We start from the raw sequence: 11688 nt of genomic DNA on the forward strand, positions 1-11688 counted from the left end.
ACTGCACTGAAGAGGGAGACCACTCCCTCTGATTTTCACCTGTTGCTGCTCTAGATTTAAATTCCAGTTCCCCAGTACATCATGTTTCCTCTCCATTCTAAAGTTAACCAATTCATTTCCTTAATGCTAACAATTAAATTAGGTTTCGTTTTCATAGCTGACCTTTGAATTCAAGTGAAGGGATTTCAACTGAGAACAGCCGCTCCAGATGTGGTCTAACAGCATGGCGTCTTTTGTACTAGTAATATATCCCCACACCAAAATAGGTGGATTGCCTTTTACAGATTTTAAGTCAATGTAAAGTATAAGTTATGCGACTTACCAGTGTTAACGTGGGGCGCAGGTCGTGCGGATTGTGCTTCTTTCACTTTGGTGTGGTGCCGTTGTGTGAAACAGGTCAGAGCTGAACAACTGCAGAGCACATAGAAGGCACCGTTTACTGATCTGACAGGTTTTCAAGGGGGAAATGAAATACAAAAAAAAATTGTAGGAGGATCTAACAGAAGGCTGGTTGAGACAAGAAGTGCGACACAAAGCAGAATTTCTCAACCCACTTTAACCACAGAGAATTAAGCACCAGTTGGCTAAGCACTAGCTCTGTTTGTGACAAAGCCCAAAATCCTACCAGTAGAATGTAGTTACACAGCTGATGGTTCACGAACAGCTACTTCCCTTCAACCATTCGGTTCTTGAAACAACCTGCACAACCCTAATCACTACCTCAGTATAGCAACAGTATGACTACTTTGACCACTTTGCGCTACAGTCGAATTTTTTTTTGTTCTAATTGTGTTCTTTCTTGTAAAGATTGTATAATTTATGTTTTTCTTGTGAATGTTGTGTATCTGATGCCATGTGCCTGCGATGCTAGTGCAAGTTTTTCATTGCACCTGTGCATACGGGTACATGTGCATATGAGAATAAACTCGACTTTACATCTATGGGCCAGTTATTCCAATAGTCTATTTCCTTGATAATGGAAAACAGTAGGTGCATGTAGCACTGGAAAGACAGTGCTACATGCATATGACTTTAACATGAATTACATCACAGTAACAATTGTTTTCAATCAAAGTGTGATTGACTTTCTTTTCCGTGTTGGACATGCAATTGATAACATCATCATTCACACTATGCTCATTTCCAAGAGGAGCAGCTGCTGCACATCTCCAGACACCCAGATTCAATCCTGACCTCCAGTGCTATCAAGATGGAGTTTGCATGATTTCCCTGTTTGGGTTTCTACCATGTGCTCCAGTTTCCTCCTGCATCCCAAACATTTGGGGGTTGGTAGGTTAATTGGCCATTGTAAATTGCCCCAAGTGTGTTGTTGAGTGGAAGAATTGATGTGAATGTGGGGAGAATAAAATGGGTTAGGCAGGATTAGTGTAAGTGGATGGTTGATGAACTCAGGTTGTGGCGCTTGTTTCCATGCTGTATGACTTTGACACATGTAGTCTAGTCAATTCTACAAAATACGCCTAACTATCTGAGGACTTATGCCTAAATGGGAAACCTGGATCAACCAACAGCTTGACTGCTGTAATCACAAAATTGTATCATTAGCCAACATCCCAGTCTCCTCCCTTCCAAGTGCTGAGTCTATCCTGTCTCAGTGGTAGAACAGACCTACTGGTACTGCTGAAACATTGGTGCACAGTTCTGACGGAGTCTTCAGCATTGACTCCACACGCCATGAAATCTCAAGACATTGAGTCAAACATGGACATGGAAACCCTTCACACACACCCTCCTGACTGATTTCCATTTGCTGCTCTCTCATAGCCGGTGATTCAGAACTCCTCCATGTTGAATACCACTTGGAAGAAATACAAAGGCAGAGAAAAGACTCTGAGTGGGACAGACCACTGAACAAGCTGGTGAAGGATAGGGCTGCCAGATTGGTCCACAGCAGGCAGTGAGTTATAGTCATAGAGTCATACAGCACGGAAACAGGCCCTTTGGCCCAACTGGTTCATGCCAACCAAGGTTCCCACCTAAGCTAGTCCCATTTGTCTACATCTGGCCCATAACCCTCTAAACATTTCTTATGTATGTACCTGACCAAGTATCTTTTAAGTGTTGTTAATGTACCTGCCTCAACCACTTCCTCTGGCAGCTCATTCCATATCTGGGCAAAAAAATTGCCCCTCAGGTTCCTATTAAATCTCTCCCCTCTCACCTTAAACCTATGCCCTTTAAGTTCTTGATTCCCCAACCCTGGAAAACAGCCTGTGCACATTCACCCCATCTATGCCCCTCATAATTTTATACACCTCTATAAGTTATCCAATAAGACAAGAGAATAACACTCTTTAGTCTCATTCTCACCAATATACCTATTGCAGATGTATCTGTCCATGACAGTATTGGTAGGAGTGACTACCCCACAGTCTTTTTGGAGATAGTCCAGCAACTCAAAGCTGGACACCCATCAGGCATCGTGGACCTTAGCAACCGCAAAATTGTATTCTGCCGCAATCTTGTGGGCTGGTATGTTCCTTACTCAACTGTTATCATCCAGCTAGAGGTGGGCAGCTAACCATTGTTCAGTCAGGAGTGTAGAAGAACAGGTGAGGAACACCCCCAGGCTCACCTAAAAACAAGGACCATCATTTTGAAACCACAACAGATGCTGAACAACAAAATCAGCATTCCATAATTCCTGGACTAATATCAGAAACAATGAACTAAATTAGAAATGCAGTCTTACTACATTCTGCAATAGGTATTAAGCAGGAATGAATGGCTCCAATTATACCCTCAACAACAGAAGAGTGCAGCAAATGCATACCAAAGGCAAGGTTGAAGTGTCTGCAGAAGCAGAGGAACACAATACAAAGAGGAATAGGTCATTGAGCCATTATTCTGCTGTTTAAGTAGATGATAGTTGATCTTTTATCTGTGTAATTTTTCTGTGCTCTCATCCCATGATTTTCTTAATATCTATCATACCTATTTTGAATATCCTCAGTCTGAGCCTCCGCAAGTCTCTTGGGCAGGTAATTTGAAATATTCAATACATTCTGAGTGAAGAAATTTCTCCTCACCTCAGTCTAAACCAACACTTAAATTTGAGGCTGTAACCCTTGGTCACTGACTAGATGATCCTTACTGGCTCCGTCCTATGGTCTCCGCTGTCACAACAACCAGCCTTCAGCCAGTGTGATTCACCGCTATTCAAGAAACAACTGGGACCACTTGAGGCAGGAAAAGTTATGGAAACAGTTTACATTCTGGTGGTCTGACGCAAAAACAGAAAGTGCTGGAACTACTGGTCAGGCAGCATCTGTGGAGAGAGAAACTGAGTGAGTGTTTAAAATCAATGACCCTTCACCAGATTTGGAGAAGTGTCTTCGTTAAAGAGTGGAGGTGGAGTGGTGAGAATAGAGGAAATATCTGTGTTGGGTGGAGATCAACATTGTGCAGGTGACACAATGTTTTTGGTACCATCTGATTACAGACAATGAGAGCAATTCAAAAGAGCACAAAAAACAAGATAATATTCTGGAACTCTGAGAGGCACAATACAGCAGTTGCTGGGAATCCGAAACTAAAGAGAATGCTGGAAACACCCAGCCAATTAGGCAGCATCTGTGGGGAGAGAAAATATTGAGCTAATGTTATAGGTTGATGATCTTTCGTCATGGTTGGTCAGAACTGCAGTGTCCCCAGGCAGAAGATGAGATGCAACTCCTTAAACTGATGTTGGGCTTCATTGGAACAGTGTAAGAGGCAAAATGGAGCTCGATGGGGAATTAATGTGACAGTTACTGACAGCTCAGTGCCACTCTCGCAGATGAATTGTTCACCAATATTCTTCTGTTCAGTCACCTAGACAACCTTGGTCCCCACCCGATCACAAACGTTCCTTCCGTTCTCTCCACCCCTTCCCCCAATGCAACTCAGAACACGCTTGTTTTCTCACCTCTCCAGTTCTGATGACCTGAAATGCTAACTCTGTGTCTCACTCCACAGATGCTGCCTAACCTCCTGAATATCTCCAGCACTTTCTGTTTTTTATTTCAGATTTCCAATGTCTGCAGCATTTTGATTTTCAGCATTCTGATGATGTTGACAGCTTGTGCTCCACCACTAACTATGCCTCTTGAATACCTATTCCAGGCATTCAAGAGATGTAGTTAGTGGTGGAGCGGTTAGGATACCTGGAGCAGTTAGAATGTACCATAGTCTCCTGTCCACAGAAACCCAGATGTCTCATTTGGCTAAATACCACCCATCAGTCTACCCTAAATAACCAGAAAAGTGATGAAATGTATGGTTGATGTGTTGTCAAGAGGCAATCACTCAGCAATAAACTGTTCATCCCTGCTCAGTTTTGGTTTTGCCAGGGCCATTTAGTTCCAGACCTTATTCCAGCCTTGGCCCACTTCCCTTTAAACCGCTGAGTACCTATCTCTCCTGGGTCCTTCAGTGCATGATATTATTAATTGTCCTCACTATCCCAGGGTACTGTACTCCTCTCCTTGAAATCTACCACCACCAACCTTGTTTAAAGAAAAATCCCTGACCTCTGTGTCCGTATGAACCATTACCTCTCCTTTAATATACTTTTCCGTGAATAAGCTGGCATCTCCCAAATTAAGACAGAGGCACAAGGGACTGCAGATGCTGGAATCTGGAGCAACACATGATCTGCTGGAGGAATTCAGCAGGTCGAGCAGCAACTGTGGGAGGAAAGAAACTGTCGATGTTTCAGGACCTGCATCTCCCAAATTAACGTCTATATTTCCCAACACTCCATGTTTGAATCCCTCCATCAAGTTCCTGCCTCTGCCACAGTAACAAAAACTTTTATCCAGCTCTTATCCAGCTGACTATTTGAACAGACCACAGGTCTAAGTTCCTTTCCTCAGCCACGGTGTCAACCCCTCTCCTTGGCAGCTACCTGAGACTCATCCAGATTGCTTAAAAACCTAGTGTCATATTTGATCCTAAGATGAGATATGAAGCATGATTATGCCATCAGGAAGGCTGCCTATGTCACCTCTATAAACCTTTCAGCCTTTCCACCTCTACTTTTTTTTGTTTCAGATGCCCTTTAAAACCTACTTATTATCATATATCCAAATATTTCCTCCTGTGGCTGGGTGTCAAATTTTATTTGATACTATTACTGGGAATCATACAATATGCTTTTCCTATGTTAAAAGTGATATGTAAAACATGGTGTTACTTTTTCCTCTAGCATTGTAGATCTATGGGTCTGCAGCGCGAGAGGTCTCTCAGGTCCAAGGGGACGCATGTATAGAAATCAATGTGCCAGCAGAATTACTGGTCTAAGTAATGATAGATTGGGAAATGTTAATGTTACAAAGGATCTTGTTTTGTTGTTCCTGTACACCAGTCAGTGAAAACAAATGTGCAGGAGAAGCAAGCAAATGGGACGTTGGCCTTCATTGTGAGAGATTTTCAGTACAGGAGCAAGGATGTCTTACTACATTGATATAGGGCCTTGGTGAGACTATCTGGAGCAATGTGTGCAGTTTCAGTCTCTGTACCCAAGGAAGGATATACTTGGCACAGAGGGAGGGCAACAAAGATTCACCAGTCTGATTCCTGGGGTGGAGAACCTGTTGTACGAGCAGAGATGGGTCTGACTAGAACTGTATTCACCAGCGTTTGGAAGAATGAGAGGGGATCTCATTGAAACATACAAAATTCTGAAAGGGGTGCCTAAAACCAGGGTTCGCCGTCTTAGGTGAGGACCTTTAGAAATGAGGTGAGCAAAAATGTCATCATTCAGAGAGGTGGGGGTGAAGCTGTGGAAACCTCACCCAGTAAAGCAGTGGAGGCCAAGTCACTGACTGTGTTTAAGAAGCAGGTAGATATATTTCAAGACGCAAAAGGCATAAGTGAAGAGGGCAGGAACTTTGCATTTAGATGGTCGATCAGCCGAAGTTGTATTGAATGCAAAGCAGGCTCAGAAAACCACATGGCCCAATAATTCTTGCTCCTACTTGAAATTCTACGAGCCTAAGGACTGAATTCCTTCAGTAAAACACGTTGCAGTGTCGAAAGCCTGCTTTCAATCATTCAGTCAGCTGCACTGAAGATGTTAACCATCCCTCAGTGGAGGCACTCTCCATCTGAGTTGGAAGGTTGACTGTTCAAATCACATTCTAAAGACTTGACTGCATGATCGAGACTGATTCATCAGTGCAATATCCGATCACATGTTGCTGTCTTTTCTATTAATACTGCAGCAGGAATAAGTTGACGCATGCATGAGCATAATTGTATGGGCTTCACACTAAACTTATCATAATTCATCTGAAACCTAGAGCGAGAGAAATTGTCGGTACTTAGTTCTGTGGAAGAGGAATCGATGACTTCCTGTCTTGTCAGCAATGAAACATTGCCACAACCCCGAAAGGTAGCTGGGTTTTCACAAAACAAAGCTCCAGCAGAACTCAAAACAGTGCAAGAAGAGCAGACAGAAGAAAAAGACTTGCATTTCTGTAGCCCCTTTCACAGCTCCCCCTTTTACAGTTGCTTTAGGGCCATGTCGAACTTCCGAAATGTGGAGAAAACACCCAGCAAGATTCCACAAACAGCAGCATGATAATGAGCAGGCAATGGCTTAGAAATTCAATAGCATCATTCTGTTTCCTTCAGTCTTATGCAGTTGAAAATCATTGCTTTCCCCAGAATAAAATCTGATAATGATGACTCCTCGAATAAAAACAGAAAATGCTGGAGATACTCAGCGGGTCAGGAAGCATCTGTGGAGAGAGAAACGTTTAAAATTTCAGGATGATGGCCTAAGAGATCCAGCAAATGCAGGTTTTGTTGCTTTTCAATGATGTCTTACTGATTTATTTTGACACAGGAGACCAATCGACCAATCGAGTCCATGCTGGCTCCCAGCAGAGTGATCTCACCAGCCCCATTCCCTGTGCCCTTCCTACTTCATTCTCTGTCACTCCCCTTTGACTCTTCTGCCCATTACAATACTCAATTGAGCACCAGCATCTCTTTGGGATGCAGGAGGAAACCAGACTACCGGGGGAAAGCCACACAGTTAAGGGAAGAATGTCTAAACTTCACACAGCCAGCACTCTGAGGTCAGGATCAAACCTGGGTCTCTGGAGCTGTGAGGCAGCAGCACTAATTACTGCACCACTGTGCTGTCCTTCTGAGACTTCTCATGTTACTCCAGAAATTCAACAGGATACTTTTAGGTGCAAGATGCCAAGTCCTAATCACAGTGTCCGTGTCAGCAGCTCCTAGAATCATACAGCATGGAAGCAGGCCCTTCAGCCCATCTAGTCTGTGCTGACCACCAACCACCCATTTATACTAATCATATTTTATTCACCACACATTTCTATCAACTCCCCCAAGATTCTGCCACACACTGACACACCAGGGGCAATTTACAGCGGCCAATTAACCTACTGATCTGCGAGCCTTTGGGATGTGGGAGGAAACAGGAGCACTCGGGGGAAACCCACTCAGTCACGAGGAGGACGTGCAAACTCCACACAGACAGCACCGCAGGTCAGGATCGAACCTGGGTCACTGGAGCTGTGAGGCAGCGGATCTACTAGCTGCACCACTATGGTAACCCGACTCCTTGGGCAATCCTCCTTTAGGGGAGCATTACTGGGCAATGTGGAGCCAGTTGTCATAGCAACACTCATTCCTGGGTATTCTTGGGTCAACATGGTTTTTCCAGCACAGTAAGATCACGTCTCTTTATTAGTCACACAGTGAAATGCTTCTTCTGCGTAGAGTGTTCTGGGGGACAGCCCGCAAGTGTCACCACGCTTCTGGTGCCAACATAGCACGCCCACAACTTCCTAACCCGTACGTCTTTGGAATGTGGGAGGAAACCGGAGCACCTGGAGGAAACCCACGCAGACACGGGGAGAACGTACAAACTCCTCACAGGCAACGGCTGGAATTGAACCCGGGTCGCTGGTGATGTAATAGCATTACACTAACCGCTACACTACCGTGCCTACCAGTCTGCAGTACCAGTCTGGGCAGCTGCCAGTAAAATGAACTTACCTTCATCCTTAAGGCCTCCTTCACCACCCAATTGATCTTGATCTCGATGCTCTGATCCACCTCCTCTCTCTGGAACCTGTATTCCCAATCATAAATAAAAAGGGAAAATGCTGTTCAGAGTTAGTGTTTTGGGTCCAAGAGCCTTCGTCAGAACTGAGAGTCCTCATGAGGCAGATAGGTTTCAGTTGCAGAGAAGGTGCGGGAGGAATAGATAGATCATGGGGAATATCTCTGATAGACCATAAGATATAGGAGCAGAATTAGGCCATTTGGCCCATCGAGTCTGCTCTGCCATTCAGTCATGGCTGATTTTTTTGTTTCTCAACCCCATTCTCCTGCCTTCTCCCCAAAACCCTTAACCTCCTTACCAATCAAGAACCTGTCAATCTCTGCCTTAAATACACCCAATGACTTGGCCTCCACAGCCCTCTGTGGCAACGAATTCCACAGATTCACCACCCTCTGGCTGAAGAAATTCCTCCTCATCTCAATTCTAAAGGGACATCCCTTTATTCTGAGGCTTTGCCCTCAGATCGTAGATTCTCCCAATGATGGAAACATCCTCTTCACGTCCACTCTATCCAGAATAGGGTGAGACCAAATGGGTTAATATTGCTGTTCAAAGCCTTCTTTCTCTGTGTTATATGTTGCTACAGCCAGGGCTGTGGGACGCACCTGGCAGATCAGGCTGTACTACTGGAGAGGGATAAACTGAGCCAAGGTCTCAGATGGATGTCTCACAGAAATCACCAGTTCTGATACAGGCAGAAAGAAACCTGTTGAGTGTTTCCAGCATTTTCTGTTTTTATTTCAGCTTTACAGCATCTGCAGTGTTTTTGATTGTCATTTCCCATCAATAATTCCATCATTCCCAGATTTATCTACTGGAATAATTCTACTGGTTCTGATTTTGTTTTACCACCCCTTCCACAACATCACAATGTTGTCCTTAAACTAAGAGGTTTTGATGGCCCCCCCCCCCAAATCCCTGCCACAACATAGGCCCCATCATGATCACCTTAACACAGACTAGGTAAGGGTACTGAGTACCAGGCTGTGGTGGGGCCTGGTTGATAGAAGGAACAACAATGGCCAAACCACCATGGGTGCCTGGTACTGCGCCCATGCAGGGTACATGGGAATTTCATAATTTTATGATGTTGGAGAAGGAATGCATTTTCTTGGCTATTGGGGTGAATTCATCCTGCTGTTCTTCAAGAAAATGCTTTTCGGTCTTCTCTATCCATTTAGTTTATTGTCACATCCAAAAGACCCTTCAGCACCTTGAATGGAGCTGTACTACATTAGCAGTGCATTGAAATGTCAGATTTGAATGCTTAGGTGAGATTTCAACTCACAAACATTCAGCTCAGCAATGAAAATGCTACAAACAGCCATAAGTGCCACTAAATTAGTTCCAGGAAACTGTTTAAAATTTTAAAATATATTAAATTGAACTCCTGTTATCAATGTCACAATCTAACTTCTGTTGTAATAAACTCCTGTTATACTTCTCCTTATAAATATCATTTTAAACATCTCTTCTAATAAACTACGTTCCAATTAATCCCTTGTTATAAAAAAGTCCCAGTATAATAAAACATCATTACAAACTTACTGCACTTACAGATGATCTGTCAGGCTATTTCTTATCTTATTATGCCTGCTTTACTCAGAATTGCTCAAACTTATCTCAGTTACAACTAACTTTTTATATACTGGAACTCCACTTGAGGTGCAGTACTAACCCAAGTGCAATAACCCCAGAAACATGGAGTTTGTAGTTTCATTGTGCCTTTTATTTTTCCATCCCTCCTTGAAATTCCCTGTTAAAGGTGACTTCTACCTCCCTTTCATCCAGTGCATTCCAGTCTGCAGGATTGACCTGGAGCTTCCAATTACCTGCCATTTTATCCACTCCCACCCTGACCTCTCTGTCTGTGGCCTCCTAAAGTGCTACAGCAAGGCCCAATGCGAGCTTGAGGAGCAGCACCTCATTTTATGTCTGAGCACTTTGTAGTCTGTAGGACTCGATATAGAATTCTCTGACATCTGATAAGGGAGTCATACAGCACGGAAACAGGCCCTTCGGCCCAACTGGTCCATGCCAACCAAGATTCCCTTCTAAGCTAGTCCCATTTGCCCGTGTTTGGCCCATATCCGTCTAAACCTTTCCTATCCATGTACCTGTCCAAGTACCTTTTAAATGTTGTTAATGTACCTGCCTCAACCACTTCCTCTGGCAGCTCGTTCCATACACTGACCACCCTCTGAGTGAAAAAGTTGCCCCTCAGGTTCCTATTATATCTCTCACCTCTCACCTTAAAGCTATGCCCTCTAGTTTTTGGGGAAAAGACTGTGTGCATTTACCAGATCTAAGCACCTCATTATTTTATACGCCTCTATAAGATCCCCCCTCATTCTCCTAGGCTCCAATGAAAACAATCCCAACCTGCTCAACCTCTCTCATAACTCAGCCCCTCGAGTCCCAGCAACCTCCTCGTAAATCTCCTCTGCACTCTTTCCAGATAAATGACATCTTTCCTATACCAGGGTGGCCAAAACTGAACACAATATTCCACCAATGTCTCACCAATGTCTTATACAACTTGTTCTTCCTTTCTGCGTGTGTCAGGGCCGGCCACCCTTACCTTCTATCCCTCTCTACTGTTCCTTCCCTTCACTTGTATATTCTGGTTTGCCAGGCCTGTCCCTGTAGGTCAGATTAAACAACATTACTGATACATCACACATACAAAGGACCTTAACTGCCCATGTAATGGCTGCATCGTTTTACCCAACCACAGACACTCCCTTTGTTCCATCCATTGCCTTCCCCAACCTTCCCTGCCACGTAGACCAACTTGTCTTCTCTCCTTCTCAGTCCTGATGCAGGACCTTTGACCTGAAACGTTTAACTGTTTCTCTCCCCACAGCTGCTGCCTGGCCTGGTGGATTTTTCTGGCAGTTTCTGTTTTTATTTCAGAGTTAGGTCATCTGCAGTTTTTTTTTGACTTTCAAATTAAAGGGAGTGCGAGTTCAGAAATAGCATTAGGGAATGTGTTGGACAAATGGAAAAGAGAGCTGAATATAACCTTAATGACAGAGTTCATCGGCAATAAAGAGGGTTAATGCAATTAAGTTGAATGTGTCGCTGCTATTTCATGTCTTAATCTTATTTTAATCTCAACCATGAAGGATAACCACAAGGACACTGTAGCGAAAGCCTATGACTTTGGACAGCCTCTGTGACGGAGTGGAGAAGCTTGGAGAAAATGAGCAAGCTTGCAGAATGATATATTAGGCAGCAATGTTACATACCTGCGTCCTGCAGACTTGACAGGGCCTTGCAGATATCAGATGATTCTCCCGTACGGTGTGTAGTTGGACTGCAGTGTTTGTGGGCCTCACCCAGGTACTCCAGCACTTCCTCACTGATTAATGGATTCCAGGTTAACAGCCTTGCTCCTGCCACATCCATTATTCATTCACAATTTCAGCAACTGCACAGCACAATCATCACCTGAAAATGATATCAGTGAGGTACAGGAATTAAAAGCTGCAGCACCAGCAGAGAAAGTGAGCTCAGACAGTGACAGCACTGCATCTCCCTCTCTCTGAGAGGTCTGGGTTGTCTGCCTTCCTTCTCTG

At 44.0% G+C, this 11688-nt stretch overlaps 1 protein-coding gene across 1 annotated transcript in view; it reads right to left on the reverse strand.

The window, feature by feature from the left end:
* The window catches only part of glipr2 (GLI pathogenesis-related 2), a 63579-nt gene extending 52130 nt beyond the window's left edge, over positions 1 to 11449 (reverse strand). Inside the window, 3 exon segments of the mRNA XM_052036761.1 lie at positions 323 to 411; positions 8038 to 8113; positions 11359 to 11449. The gene's annotated coding sequence lies outside the window, so the exon portion shown is untranslated.
* Between the last annotated feature and the right edge of the window lie 239 nt (positions 11450 to 11688).

The sequence above is a fragment of the Pristis pectinata genome, chromosome 23 (genome assembly GCF_009764475.1).
Source record: "Pristis pectinata isolate sPriPec2 chromosome 23, sPriPec2.1.pri, whole genome shotgun sequence".
NCBI lineage: Eukaryota > Metazoa > Chordata > Chondrichthyes > Rhinopristiformes > Pristidae > Pristis > Pristis pectinata.